Source organism: Hippopotamus amphibius, chromosome 1, assembly GCF_030028045.1.
Source record: "Hippopotamus amphibius kiboko isolate mHipAmp2 chromosome 1, mHipAmp2.hap2, whole genome shotgun sequence".
Classification (NCBI taxonomy): domain Eukaryota; kingdom Metazoa; phylum Chordata; class Mammalia; order Artiodactyla; family Hippopotamidae; genus Hippopotamus; species Hippopotamus amphibius.
In genome coordinates, this window is record NC_080186.1 from 214,679,791 (window position 1) to 214,695,794 (window position 16,004).

Below are 16,004 nucleotides of genomic sequence, written 5' to 3' on the forward strand. Positions count from 1 at the left end.
GTGTGTGTGTGAGTGCATTGTGGGTTTGTGTGTATGCGTGTGTGTGTGTCATGGGTGTGTGGGTGTGTGCGGGTGTGTATGTGGGTGTGTGGGTGCGTGTGTGTGAGTGCGTTGTGGGTTTGTGTGTATGCATGTGTGAGTGCGTTGTGGGTTTATGTGTATGCGTGTGTGCGTGTATTGTGGGTGTGAGTGTGTTTTGTGTGCATGCGCGCTGGGAAATGCATCTGAGGCATAGCTTAGGAATCTGCAGCCAGTTAACACATTTTGTTAGAGAATGGGGATGCTGAGGGCAGGGTCAGGCTTCAGTCGCTCTGTGGGCCAGTTAGCTGGGCAGGGCTCTGGGGCCAGACTGTACTTTTAACCCTGACCAGCTGCTTCTCACATGTGTGCCGTGGGTCACAGGGAGGCTTAGAGAGCCTGGAAGGATATCGCAACTCGAGATTTTCCTCCTGGGGCCTTGCAGGCAGGTCCTGGTCACGGAGAGCTTGGCGTCTCGTCTTGGTGGTTGGAGGGCACGCTGCCTACATGTTTCACAGCTATGAGGAAAATCTAAAATACTTCCCGTGAGCCAGAATCTCAGTGCCTGCTGTTTGTGGGTCTCTCCAGTTTGAGGACAAAACTTTCAAGGCTAAATTAGAGTTAAGATTACTGAAATAATGCTCTATAGTTCTTGCCGTGAATGTACCCTCCTCCTTTTCTGGGAATTGGGAGAAGGGCTGGCATTAGAAGAGAAATCTGCTTCTATTTTAACTCCTTAAAGCCCGTGGTTCTCTGTAGCTGTTCTCATTTCTTCACTGAAACACCATTTTGTAATTAAAATTTGAAACACTTGGCTTTCATCTGTAAAAGAATAGTGTACAGGAATCTTATGAAAGTTGTTTGGAAAAATACAATTCCAGTGCACACAGTTCCCCCAGAGAATGATTCTGTGTGAATAGATTTCTTACGACTAATTAAACACAGAACATTTTCTCTGTTTCTTAGCAAAAATGCAGTCATGTGTGAGCCCTTAGCAGGATTTCATCTTTGTCCAGGGAAGCAATTAGATTTAGCTGTAATTTGTTTTCTGTGAAAGACAGGAAAGACCAGTCGTCTGAACTAAAGTATCTCTGACACTTTTTTGATGAGAAAAATAATCATTTTTGTTATAAACATGACTGAGGTATAAAACTGACGTGCCTCTTGATCTCTGCGCCAGCCATCCCCCCGCAGCCGTCATCATACTCTAGAGCCTGTTGTGAAAACGGGTATAAAAATTAGAATTTTAAAACGTCTGTTGATTTTTATCCCTGGAATTAATGTGCTCCAGGTCAGTGGCTTCCAAAGTGTTTGCTTTAACAGTGAGTGCTTTCATCAAACAAAATTTTAAGTGGAATGTTAATATAGGAAAAAAAGATAGAAGCGGAGACACAGAAGTTGTAGCTGGGGAAGCACTCTGCTCGCTTCCTCTCCCGCCCCACCAGCGACACCCAGGGGGCCCTGTGCTAAAGGACCCTCTGCAGTCACGCACAGCAGGTGCTTCGCCCAGTTGTTTCAGCAGTTGAGTGTGCTGGTGTTAGGGCATCCTTCACCTCCTTGACTGACTCTTCTGAATGGGACAATCATGGTGACGTGTGTTTCCCCATTGTTGACTCTGGGTGGTTATTTTTAGTTAAGCTACAGTTAGTCACAAACTTAAAAGCAAACCGCCTAAGTCAACCAGTGAGTTTTTGAGTTTAGCTCAAATGCCACATTTGTCACAAGTTTTCACTCTGCTCCAGGAAGTTTTTCTCCTTGTGGATTTACGTTCAAATCCGTAATTACCACGCTTGTGCCATGGTAGACGCCCGTGTTCACCGACCTTGCAGGGCTTTTTCCTTTTATACCCCATTCTGAGTAATGGTGCTCCTGCCTGCTTTCTTTCCGGCACTGGATAATAACACATAGTACAGCGTTATTTCACACTGTAGATAATCTGGAGTCTCTCTTCATCTTTGATCAGACTGGACTAACTCAGAATCCTACACGAGAGAAACAGCCTCGTGTAAACATACAATTCTTGAATCCATGCTGTGAGGGTATGGTGGCACTAAGGATGGTTGGTCTTAGTCTTAAAAGGTGTTCATATATTCAGTAAGCATTTTTTGAGCAGCTGTTGTCTACAGTAATTTGGCTAAGCCTTGAAGAGACAGATGAGATATTTCACCTGCACTCACTCCTTTAGTATGCATCCCTATGAGGTAGGTGCTATTAATTTTTTTTTTTTAACTCTACAATAGCTAGCTCTTCCCTTACTCTGGGGTAATCTCACACTTAACTATGACTTCAACCAATCTCCTTTCCCAAATTCTGTTGTCTGCTCTCAACTCCTTTCTTCAGTTCCTGCCCTTTGCCTGCTGGAATCCCCCTGCCTGTTGCCCAACCAGTTACAGTTGCACCTCTCCCCTCCCCCCGTGTCCCCGTATCCCTGGATGTTGCATTGCATCTGCAGGTTCAACCAGCCTTGGATTAAAACCTGCCAATACTGAGGACCAATTGTACTTCAAATTTAAAAAGATTCAGTGGGCAAATAGAAGCTATCCTCGCCTGATCTCCTTTTTTCCTCTGAATTTCTTATCTTGGCCAAGATGTTATCATCTGCCCATACGTGTATTTATCAGTTGATACTAAAAACTCACTCTGTCTCAGGTGCTAGTCCAGATATTAGGGGTCCATACAGCAGAGACTCAAGCACAGCCTTCAAGGTCTTGCGTTAATGGAGCTTACACTCTAGTGGACAAACAACGAACTTAGAAAAAAATATGCATCTATACCTATATATCTAGATATGTCTGTAACTACCCATTCATCCGTCTGTATGGATGGCTGTCAGGCAGTGGTGAGAGCTTGCGGAAAAATAAAGCTGGGTGAGGATGGCAGACAGTGCTGGAGACCGAGAGGATGTGTGTTGTGCTCTTCAGCTCCGGCAGTCAGGGAAGGGGGTGACCTTCGTACAGAGGGCTGAATGAAGTGAAAGGATAAGCCATGTGAATATCTGTGATCTGGAGAAGACCTGTGTTCCTAGTCAGGGTCTGAGTCATGGCCATTTTGTAATGTTGCCCAAACCACAGTTTGTAAATGTTAGCCAGCAGATGGATGGATGTACTTGGACCTGGGAGTCAGACAAACAGACAGTTATTACCCAGTGTGCTGGGCATGACAGAGCCACGCTCCGAGGTCTGCATGGGCTCAGAGGATGGAGGAATGGGAAGAGGGCAAAGGCAAGAGTGTGTTTAGAGAAGGCTTTGCGGAAGATGACACATCAATTGGGTCTTGAGCAGAGTTCCACGTATGGAGTTGGGGAGGATATAAATGCGAACAGGGGCAGATTTGGAGGACATGGCATCAGATTTGGGCTCAAAGTGGGCCACCAAGGAGGGGCGCACAGCACCAAGACTTGTGATTCAGAGCGGTCAACAAACCCAGGACAGGTGAGCTAAGGTCAGGTATGTTCTAAGAGGATACATTCGTTTAATCTGACCTTGAGTGCTGTCCTTGGGAAAGAAAAAAATGGGAGAGAGAACCTCGGGTTTCCCCCTTTTCTTCCCTTCTCAGGTGCCCCCTGAGAGCGTTCCTTCCCCCATATCCCCCTTATCCTGTGTCCTTCTTTGATTTTAAAGACAGCTTTGGCAAGATTCCCATTCTGAGAGCTGTTGCAGAAGCCTCTGTCATCTTGGCTGGAAGATCAGTCATTCATGTGTTTTGAGAAGGGACTCCACTGTGCTGTGCCACCTGGAAGGGACCTGGCTGTGGTGCCTGAAAGCTTGAAGGGAGGGCGGGGCTTGGCCTTTGCTTCTGACCCAGGGCCGAGGCTGTCTTGCGGGAGGGGCAGAGAGGACAGGCTGAGGCGCTCCTCAATGAGGAGGGTGGGCTCTGGGGTCCCCCTTGGTCTGGATGCTCCCTGGGAATGGGACGAAGGAGCAGTGGGGACTCTGCTGGAAAGCTCTGGCATCTTCTGCATGCAGCTTTGGCAGTATTTTGGTTTTAGTGTGTTTGCCTTCATTTTCTCTAATTTATCAGGGTAGGTTTCCTCCACCTCCCACTTTTATTTCTTTATAAATACAGTGATTCCGTGATAAGATTGCTGTCGTGTATAATAGTTTTTATTCTTTAAAACGAAGTCATTGTATTTCTTTGTGGTGTGAAGATTCCTGTGCTTAGGTAAGCAGAGCTGTTCGAGGAGAGGTCGGGAGATTTCAGTACCCACCTCACCCTCTCCCTCCTTAGAGCGCAGCGGCCGTGCTTCCCTTTCCCTTGTGGGGTGGTGGTTGTAGAAAGCAGGCCTCATTACAGGACTCCACTGCTGAGGAGTATTAGGACTTATTCTTATTGATAAGTTATACTGTACAGGGACTTCCCTGGTGGCACAGTAGTTAAAAATCCACCTGTCAGTGCAGGGGACACGAGTTCGATCCCTGATCCAGGAAGATCCCACATGCCATGGAGCAACTAAGCCCGTGCGCCACAACTCCTGAGCCTGGGCTCTAGAGCCCACATGCTGCAACTACTGAAGCCAGCGTGCCTAGGGCCCGTGCTGCGCCACAAGAGAAGCCACCACACTGAGAAGCCCGTGCACCACAATGAAAAGTATCCCCCGCTTGCCACAACTAGAGAAAGCCTGCGTGCAGCAACAAAGACCCAACGCAGCCAAAATAAATAAATAAATAAAAATAAAAATAAAACAAAGTTTCCCCTTAAAAAAAAATTATACTGTACATTACTATGTGAGATTTAGTGCCAGCTAAGAATATTTTATTACAGGTTCATGTATCCTTTGTTTTGTTGTGATGCAGATTTTTACAAATTTCTTGAAATGTTTTTTTCCTGGAAGTGATGAAAGCTTAGTCATACAGTTCTCATGCAATTAGTGTTTGAAGTGAATTTATTCCTCTGGGCTTCATTCAGAGGGTGTCCTCACTTGTGCCCAGGTGACACTGGCCTTCCAGGCTCTCTCTGGTATAAATGGAGATCCTTTTCATTGTCCCTGTGCCACCAAAGTCCTGTTACCTGCTCACTAATGTCAAAGGTTTAGCAAAGCTCAAATTCTTTGGTTATGAAGGCTAAAGCTTAAAGTACAGGTGCCAGCCGGCAGTGACCCACGTGCATTGCGGTGTAAGCGACGGCCACCAGCCCTTCCTGCAGTAGGGGTCTTGGGGGCGTGGCCCGGGGGCATCCAGCCAGAGGATTGCTAGCAATGCATGAGAGGGAGTACTTTCCTAGAAAGCAGCAAATAGTGCCTTGTTTGTTTTGGTCTCCTTGGATGCCTCCCCAGGTGCCCCATAGATATTTTTTGACTGGGAATGGATAAAATCATGGACAGATGAACGTTTTTATGTATAGGTAAGACAATGAAAAGGGTGACTATTTAAGCTGGGGAAGCTGGGCTTCCAAAAGCGAACTATGCATTTTATCACTAGAGCTACCTTGCTTAGAGGCAGAGTCTCCCTTTCTCTGATTTCTTGCCAGTGTTTTTAGGAAATTGCAAATCCTTTAAGGGAAAGGCATTTCCACAATGGTGAGTTGGCTGTCCTGATGGTGTAACAGCCCTGCCCCTCAGTGAGCTTCACCTCTGTAAAGATGATGCCATGTGAAGGTCTGTGAGAAACATTCCATACAGGTCATACAGGCTCATTCCTGGACTTCAAAGGGTCTATCGTTGACCTCTAGCCTGGGAGCAGGGTCTGTAGTTGCTGTATATACGCCTTAGCCTGTGCGAGTCCCTGTTACCCTGTTTGGAAATCTTTTTAAGACGTAGACTTTCTTTATTTTGAGATTGAATCTTGGCATCTGTTTTTCAGAAACACTGATCTGTTATTACTTAAGGTTTATGCCCAGATTTGGAATGCAGTCTGCTAAGAAACGTCAAGCAGAAAGGGCTTGTCAACACTTATGGTCCAAGTTACTCACGGGGCCGCCTGTTTGCCTGGCATACGCCCTGGGTACGCTGCGCTCATCTGCCTGCCTGTGACGACCTGGATCTGTCCGTCTTAAGTGATCTGTTCTTGAACTCGTTGCCAGTGCCTGACGATATTCACAACTGTTTCCCTCCTGTAAAATGATCGCATTCCAATACTCAAGTTTAAAAAACAAGCAGGAATATTAAGAGTAGCTGTCACCCCGGGGAAAGTTTCTCAGAGTTGCCTAATGAGCTCTTTCATAATGCACACTCGCCCCGTCACCCTCCTCTACCACCTATATTCTAAGGATGCTCCAGGACAGAAGACGTTCACAGAGGTTGGTCCAGACACTGATATTTTGAAAACGCACCGACTCGAGGACTCCCCTGTGAGGGCAGTTAAACCACCACCACCCCGTGCCCCTTCCATGCCCGCCGAGTCACCCTTCGCCTCTGGTGTTTTCTCCTCATTCTGGAATTCCTGCTGTCACCTTGGCTTGAATTTCTCATTCCTATTAACCCAGTATTTCTCTCTTTCCATATTGTGCCTTTTCTGTCTGTGGCACATTTTCCTAATGTGGTCATCCATTTGTTTACGCAGTAAACATTCATGAAATGTCTGCCCCGTGCTTTGCACGGTGCTAAGTGCAGGAAATAAAATCCAAGCAGGCTCTTCTGTGGTACCCAGATATTTAAAAACTTACCTTTTAACAGCTTCATGTTAATGTGGGGATTTTTGAATTGAGTCACTGCTCCTTCCTTACGAGTAAAAAGGAAGTTTCTGTGGTGAACATGAGGCTTGTCGTCTGTGAGGTCTTTGGAAACTTGAACTTCAGTCATTCCCTGTGTGGCTGAGTGGCGCGGCAGGCATTGTAGAGGTTCAAGTTCTCAGCATTTCACATGAGTGAACACAGTCCAGCCTTTGGCAGCCTGCCACCCTCTCTACTTGGTAGACAGGTTTGTGAAATTTGACACTCTTACATCTTTCGTGGAAACTCTTGTAAGGTTCAGCGGTCCTTCAATGGCTGACCCATTTCTGTTAAACTGCCTGTTGTCAGACCTAAGTGTGAAGTTATCCTGGACCTGTTGTCAGAATAGTCAATGCATTTCATTGACTTTTTTTTTTTTTTTAACTACCAGCTTAGGCTTTGAGTGACAGTTTATACTTTGGATACAGAAATGGGACACTGCTTCTGTGTTTATTCTCTTAAAATGTGAACCGACTTCCCCAAGCATTTATTGTATCAACATAGCTCAGTCAAGTAGGATTTGGACAGTTATTCCTTTAGTAGACACATGTAAGCAGAGAGAAGTGTGTCTACCAAAAATATAGAGGACTTCTTAGTGAGTTAGAAGGGATGGTTTGTGAGAGTAGTAGGGCTCTTAGCATTTTTGGCTTTCAGCTCATCTGCTTGGGTATTCACGTCCATGCTTCATGTCTTTGGGGCCCATTACTGCCCCTGTTCCTGATGAATAAGTGTGGTGGTTGAAAAGCATCATGTCTTGGTTGTTGCAATATTGCCTAGTTGGAAATACCCTGGACTTGGGAGTCAGATATCCTGGGTTGGAGCCCAGATCATAGCATTTACTGTTTGATTCAATTTAAGTTGTTCAAATTCCTAGTCTATAAAATAGGAATAATAAATGATGTCTGTTCCCGCCCCCACTCCAGCTACCTTCCACTCATAGTGTGGATCAAATGAGAAAATGAATCGCGAAGTGTCGTGTAACTTGTGCAGTGCTCTGCCGTGGGAGCCCCCATCCTTGCCAAGGATGGGCTTCGTGAATTATCGCAGAGTTCATGAAATGCCTCTTTCTGTTACAGGACAGTTATTGAGACTTTCCCCTTCTATGGGCGTCTGTGATCACAAGCAGCTGCCTCTTGATGCACCCAGAGGCAGCCTGGCCCTCTGTGGGACAGCTGTTTATGGTGACATTCTTTCTTCAGTTAAACTGAAATCCAGCCTCCTCACTTCAAGATAACTTACACTTCTTGGTTCTAGTTTTACAGAGTAACATGAAACAATTCAAATCAGTGCATGTCAAGTTATAGAAATTTATAACTGAGAAAGGGGTCTTAAACTCAGCTTCCTGTTTTTGGCAATTCAATTCAATAAATAAGAGCTGGGGCCTGTCACGTGGGTGCTGTGCGCTGGCACTAAAAGCAGCTATTGTTTCTCCTGATCTCCGGAAGTGGAATCCGAGGGCAGGGAACCAAATGGGGATGAATGGGAAGCAAAAACTTTTTAACTCCTTAATGTGCAAAAATGTAGTGGTTTAAATTTTTTTTAGAATCCTTGCTAGAAGAAATAGTACCTGTATTTATTGGGTTATGAATAATTTAAATAGCTTAGCAGACTACTAATCTACACATGAATTTATTTACAAAACAGAAATAGAGTCACAGATATAGAAAACCAACTTATGGTTACCAAGGGAGAAAGGGGGAGAGGGATACATTGGGAGACTGGGATGGACATATACCCGCTACTATATATAAAATACATAACTAGTAAGAATTTACTGGGGTCTTCCCTGGTGGTCCAGGGATTAAGACTTGACCTTCCAATGCAGGAGGTGCTGTTTTGATCCCTGGTTGGGGAGCTAAGATCGCATATGCCTCTCAGCCAAAAAACCACGAAAGGTAACACAGAAGCAATATTGTAACAAACTCAACAAAGACTTTAAAAATGGTCCACATCAAAAAAAGTTTTTTTTCACTAACACAACAGTGTAGAGCAACTATACTCCAATAAAAATTAATTAAAAAATAATAAAATAAATGGGTATAATACTAGTTAGTACCTACGTCAGAGTTTTTGTGAGAAATAAATTGAGTTAATTTCTGTGAAGTACATAGAACAGTACCTGACGTTAATGTCTAATGCATTAACTATTTTTTATGAACTTTTGAGGACTGTGTGATCTGACATATATTTAGTCTACCATATTTCTTTGAAATAGCATTAAAAAATAAAAATAAACTGTAACACTCTACTTATCAATAGCAGAATTGGCATGATTTCTCTTTCTGACCACTTTGGTGGTTTCACAAGCTGTAACTTGGTTGTCAGAGAAGCTTTATCATGATACTGAAAACTTACTCCCAAATACCTTACTTCTTTGGACCTTAGGCCAAATGTATATATCCTAGGAGGTGCTTTTTCTCGGCATTGTGAGTTTGAAGAACTTTAGGTGGGAATCAGTATTTGACCCTGCCTTCTCTGTTGTTAGGGTGTTGAGGTCTGTCTTAACTGTCCAGAACTTTGCTTTTTGTATGTAACAAAAGAGATTTTAAAAATGTTATCTTTGATTTGGAAGTGTACTAATTCAAGTTATTTTGTGACCCATTTAGCTTTTAGAGGTAATGAAACATTGATCAAGAGCGTCATTTATGACAGACCCATTCATAGTAACCCTAGTGGCTTATTTCACGGAAACTTTTTCTGGAGCGAGATGTTGATCACGACTTCCCATGATGCTTCCTGAAGGGGCAGAATTAAACTGTGGGAAATGTCTGGAACATAACTAGGAATTAACTTGTAAAGAACCTTTTAAAAAAATCGTAACTCCCCTAAGCTATTATATAACAAAGGACCTTATGAGTTCAGAATTCTTTTATGTGTGTATTTTTTCTTAACTGAAACCCAATGAGTATTGTCCAGTATCTTCGAGTTTGTAACTGAACTAAAATGATTTCTGTACCTAGAGGGTCATTTGATTCCCTACTGGCTTTTCAGCCTCAGGTCCAGTCTGGGTTAATACTGATGCTGCACATGTTAACCTAGTTAATCTGAATGTAAGTTTTCACTCATACACTGTATTATGTTATAGTCCTAAATGGCATGATTAGGCTAAACATTTTTAAACACGCAGAAAGCACAACTTAATTTTATCTGCTAGTCAATTTCCTTTCTAGACTTTTACATTAAGGAATGTCAGATTTCTGTTTGGGGAAGTGATGTATATACATACACTACACAGAGTGAAAGGAGTGCTTTCAAGGGGCCACATGGCAGAGTGAAAAGAGCATGATTTAGAAACCCTGGAGCTGTGTGAAATTGGGGAAGTTTCTCTGCTTCTTTCAACATCTGCTTCCTCATCAGTGAATGGACATACTCCCTGTCTGGAAAGGTTATAATCTGATGCCACACAGTCCTGGGTGCGCATTAAATTCCCAACAAATGGCAACTGCGATATTTTATATAAGAAATTTGTTCCATTTTTGTTTAATATTTCAAAGACATTTTGGTCTATTTTGTGACCGTATTACATAGGCTTATAATTTCCTGAGGTTACCTAAAGCCTTTGAGAACATCGAAAGGAATACTTGATTTTGGAATAAACTAACTAATCATTAAAGAAATTCTTCTTCTCGATTCCGCTGTTTACCATGTTAAAGTTTTAATGACCATTTCTGCATTTCTTCAATTTTTGACATCCTTGTGAATTTAGCTTTAAAAAAAGTTAACGGAGTAACTAAAAAGGATATAAAGTGCTGTCAGGATAGATTCCTCATTCACAGTTTTATATTTCATACCACAATTTGTTTCTGGATTATTTGAGCCTTTTTTGTTTGTTTATAAAGTGCCCTCAAGGTCAGAGGTTGTATTTTCAAGTTGGTTCCTTTGAGAGGGGAAAGGAAAGGATGTTTTAAGGTACGTGTTCATGGGCTGCACCTTCCTCACTGCTCTCTTGTTTTTTTCTGGTTCATCAGTGATTTGGACCTTGGGTTAGTGCATCAATGTTCCCAGGAAGAGGTAGCTGCATTGTAATGCTAGCTGAACTTTTATGCAGTCTGGGGGCTAATATTTGAAACATCACATATTTTAATGAGACATAAAATTGCATGATAAGTTTTCCTTGTGTGTTTAAAAAAAAAAAAAAAAGTAATGTTTTGTTCAATTTGTTTCTCCAGGTGGCATTTTTCTGAAGTTGTTCATTGAGACTTCCCAGCATTCCTGCAGATATAATAGGTGAGTCAATGAAATCAGATACCCTTATTATCAGTGATTCTTTGGAAACCCTTTCCAGGTGGGTAGCAACTTACTTCTTGAAAGAGGTGCAGTGTTTCAAACTTTTGGGCCCTCAATGATAAACACTGGTGTATTTGTTTTTGTTTTTGGCTAGAAACACCGCTTTGATGAACGTAAATGAATGTTGTAAAGGACCCTGTAAAGTTTCATAAATGGTATTAAGTTTAATGCTGTAAATTCCATACTTCAGTTCTGACATGGTTTGTTCTGTCACCATGTACAAACAAGTTTCAGAGCCCTTTATAATGGGCACAGCTGGCTTTAAGTTGTCTTTCCTTTTGAGCTTCTCTGTGGACCATTCACCCTTCATTATCATTTCTCTCTGAAAGGGGAAGTAGAGATGGCCAATTCAAATTGCCCAATTTTACTACTTGATGAGAGCTCGGGTAGAGGAATAGCCTATATAAAAGTTGAAAACAGTTGACTGATAGGTAATTTAGGATTAACTCTATAGATTTTCATTTATAAAGATCAATTTTGCAAAATATTAGTAACAATAATAGGGACTGATTAACCTCCTACAGTATATGTTCAAGAAAATCAAGGCAGTGAAAGTTAAATAATTGTCCTCTAAGACTTCGATCCAGCTTTGTTTCTCAAAAAGGAGAGGCCTGTTCATCCTGGTCCATTAGTGGCCTTGCTCTTGTTATGAACTTGAGGGTGGGGCTCAGGCCAAGGGAGCCAGTGCATGGTATGTATTTGGGACTGACCAACACGCTGTCCAGGAGGGTCTGCCGCGTGCAGGGGATTCGCGGAGTATTTTCACACATACCATCTCATTTGTGGAAAGGTGATCTTTTTAGTTTACAGATTCTGGGAAAGGAAAGATTGCTCTCATGTCATGAAGTGAACTATTGATTTCTCAAATGTTCTTAAATTGTCCTAACACCTGCTATTTGGTTTAGGTGAGGAAGCTTGGCTTGTTGGCTTTTTTTTTTTTTAAATGGGAACTGTAAGCACTTAAGAGTTATGAAATTATTTGAACAAAGTTCCTGCTCATGTGTCTTGTTGGCACTTTAAAAAATTTATTTATTTATTTGGTTGCACTCGGTCGTAGTTGTAGCAGGTGGGCTCCTTAGTTGCGGCTCACTGGCTCCTTAGTTGCAGCACATGGATGCCTTAGTTGCTGCAGGTGGGCTCTTTGGTTGTAGCATGCAAACTCTTAGTTGCGGCATAAATATGAGATCTAGTTCCCTGATCAGGGATCGAACCTGGGCCCCCTGCACTGGGAGCATGGAGTCTTATCCACTGTGCCACCAGGGAAATCGCATGTTGGAACCTTATCAAATTGATAATCTTTAAATATCTGCTCCATATGTCTTTAGTGGGGATGGGAGAAACTGATTGTCTATTAATAAAGACTATTAATTAAAAATAAATACCTTTCCCTAAACGTTGAAAATAAGGGATTTATTATTTGTGATTTTTTGAACCAGGTGTTTGTGAACCTGTTTAAAATTTGGCTGATAATAAGAGTCAGCCGCGTGCTGTTCAGATCCAGAATTCCAGAGGCCTGTTGGCCAGGTGACATAGGGGTTGGTGGTGAGGCTTTTACTCATGCAGCTCTACGAGGGACATATTCTCAATAGAGACAGGCCTGTGCTGGCGAGGAGTGTTTATTTCCACTCAGAGGCACTGTCTGCTTGAATGAAAACAGGTCTGATTGCCATTTTGCCCGTTACGTAAGGAGTCGAGTGCGTCCCCGAGTTAAGTGGCTCCGTATTTCCGATGTATTCCAATGATGATTTAGTCCCCCTTTGTGAGTTGTCACCCTGGATCAATGCCAGGCTGGCCTGTTTAATCCAGCTCTCGGGAAAAGCCAATTCCATTCTGCCAGCACCTTCAGCAGCTAAGCCGTGTTTGCCCTTGAAATCCCTGTCTATGAAGATGTAACCGGGTAAAGCCAACTTGCTCTGTGTTTTTGTTTTGTGTGAGTTGTGAATTCATCGTGTATAAATACAATAAAACTTTACAAAATCAGAAGACATAAGAACAGCCACTCCAATAACAGTCTGAATTATGAAGAAATCTGTTCCTACCCTCTGTTGTATGTAGTCACTCATGTTACATCCGCTTGGTAGAAGGTTTCTCTTGAGCAGAGGGAGTCATTGCACTTTGGGGAGAGCCTTGTCATCAGGAGGTGCTAGGCTGAGGCTCCACCTCGGCTGGACACAGACCTGGGTTGGAATTCCAGCTGTGGCGCGAGCTGTCTGTGTGACTTTGAAGGCAGCCTTCTTTACCTCATGGAACTCTCATCTCTTTATGTGTGGATACTGCTTCCTTCCAGAGTGCTTGGAAGGTTGAACGAAGCCACGATGGCAACGTGCGTGGTACATTGTAGACGACAAGTACCGTCTGCCTGGCTCCTGACCCCAGGTATCTCGGAAAAGGCATTGGACACGGGGTGGAGGGACTGCACTGCTGTCCCTTCACGGTGGGGAGGCAGCGCTTGTGCTTCCCTGGTAAAGTGCAAGGTGACGCCTGCTCTGTTCTGCCCTGCCGACTGTGAGAATTGTGAGGAGCCTTTGAAAACTGGGAACGTAGGGTGTGTCTGCACCTTATAATTAGGTGTATGACCTTGAGCAAATTATTAACACCCTCTCTGGCTCTTACCCCATCTCGCAGGATTGCTGTGAGATGAAATGATGTATTGTGTGTCGAGTAGGACATATGGAACTAGTACCTAGTGAATCTCAAGAAATAGGCCAATAAATTTACCAGAATACGTTTAGAAGGGAGACAGAGAATCTGACTCAAAAGAATACCCGTGGTTTTAAAATCTCTCCAGTTTGAACCTCAGCTTACTGAGCTGCCTTTTCTATCATGTTATGTTAGTTTAGACCAAGGAAGGTCATTTTTGTCCTGAATGAACTAAGAGTGACCATGTGCTGCTCTGTGGGACTCATTCATTCAGAAGAGCAGAGCCTTGGGAGTTAGTCTTCCTGGATTTTCTTCGCAAGTAAATAGATCTTTCCCCACCTGGAAGAATTCTAAAATTGACCAAATAAGCAAAGCGAAGCTCTAGACCTGCATTGTCCAATATGGTGGTCACGTATGGCCATTGAGAACTTGAAATATGTGTGGTAGAGGCACTGAATTTTTAATATATTTCATTTTAGTTCATTTAAAATTTAGAACTGATAGTTAATTCAGTTATTGGAAAACTTTTACATATGCGTGGGACGACTTGGGCATCTACTTTTCAACTGTAAATTTTATAAAATTTAAATCAGATCAAGTATTTCTGATAAAAATTTAGTGCCTGAGTTGAGATGTGCTGTAAGTGCAAAATACACAACAGATTTTGAAGTGTTCCTGTTAGAAAAAATTGTCAGTGTTTTAATACTTTTTATATTGACTCTACGTGGAAATTATATTTTGGATATTTTGAGTTAAATACATTACTACAATTAATTTCTTTTTGCTTTTTTAGTGTTGCTCCTAAAATTTTAAAATAATGTACATGGCTCACAAAATTCCATTGGACAGTGCTGCTCTAGACGATCCTTGAAAGAATTGGATAATTTCTAATGTATTAAGTGAAGTACAAGTTTTTCCAATAGACTGCAGATTATGAAAGTGTTTTTTTTTTTCTTCTTAAGGTTTTTGTTTACAGTTTACCAATTACCAAGTTGAGAGAACTTTTTTTAAATATTCAAAATTGGAAAGAAAAAGGCACGTAGTGGCTGTGTTACCTGAATCTTACACGCTATAGCCCGAGGCTCCAGGTAGACGTCTTGGCTGTAGTCTTTCCCCTCAGCCCTCTTACGAAATGCACGAAGGGAGGCACTCACAGCCGTCCACCAGGAAAAGAAGCCAAACACTGTTTTTCAGCTAAATATTCTGCCTCCTTGATGATTGTTGGCTCTGACATTTGAGACAGATACCTTGTTTCCCTGGTCACATTTTGCCATGCTCCAGGAGATCAGCTTTGGAACTGCCATCCAGGAGAAAAGACTTTTAATTACCTATACCACATAGCACTCTTTCTTACTGTAGTACCAGAAATACAGAGATATATTCCTAAGGGAATAATTGCTAGCTTAATGTTTAGTTGTAACCAGTGTATGTATGAAACATGAGAAGACAATACAATTTAAGTTATCAGTATTCTGTTTCACAGTTATGCCCTGGATGACACGGAAGTGTATTTTAAGAGGTGGGGGGAAGAGTGTTAGATTCAGAATCATACTGATCTGGGCTTGAGTCCCGGCTGCGTCACAAAGTGATGGTAGTGAGGTTTCCTAACTTCTCTGATTGTGCTGCTGTGTAGTTGGTGCCGACAAACACCAGCCACTTTCCTTCTCAAAGTTCTTCCATTGTAAGTACTTAATCTGTGACACCCACACCCCTTTCTGTAATGAACACGGCAAATACTTTGCCATCCTCATACTTCTCCAGACTGAGCAAGTGAATGAAAGAGTTTACTTTCCAGTGCTGTAAGCTCTACCCAGGAATTAAACAGGATTGATATTTGTATATTAGATAGAAACCACTATCAAATTTCACGAAGAATCTTCAGCTAAAGAAAGGTGGCTTTTCCTTGCAGAGAGTTTAACTGTTTTGAAATTCCAGTGTTATAGAATTCATTTCCACCAGCAGCCTGAAGGCAATTAATAGGAGAGAAGCACTTAGAGAGGCTATTATAGCCTTCTCCTTTTATTGAGGGTAAATTGGATGAAGTATGTGTTCTCTGAATAGAAAATGATAAAATAAAGTATAAATAGGCAGTGGTTTACAAGATTTAACAGAAGCAAATCAAAGTAATTAAACGCATTAAAGACAAACTGAGCGCAGTCCTTTTTCTACTTCTGCTACTTGCATGTTGACAGGTTGTCTTTTTTCTGGTAAGAAGTCTGGCTGTCAATACTGTGGCTGTCTGAAGGAGAGTCCTGAGCATTCTTCCCAGCAGGGGCACTCCCTTTCTATGAAACGTGGCTTCCCTTGGTAGACTGTAAACTTCCTGAGGGCTGGCCTGAGTCTTTTATTATACCCTCTGTGCCCGGTACAACGTCTGCTGCATGGTAGGTGCTGAGTGAATGTCAGCTGGATGA

General features: G+C 42.5%; 1 protein-coding gene across 6 annotated transcripts in view; it reads left to right on the plus strand.

The window, feature by feature from the left end:
- Nucleotides 1-16,004, plus strand: part of LHFPL2 (LHFPL tetraspan subfamily member 2) — a 159,141-nt gene that overhangs the window by 66,023 nt on the left and 77,114 nt on the right. For all 6 annotated transcript variants that reach the window (XM_057740502.1, XM_057740511.1, XM_057740526.1 and 3 more), the window contains one exon: nt 10,833-10,890. The gene's annotated coding sequence lies outside the window, so the exon portion shown is untranslated. The remainder of the gene's footprint in view (nt 1-10,832; nt 10,891-16,004) is intronic.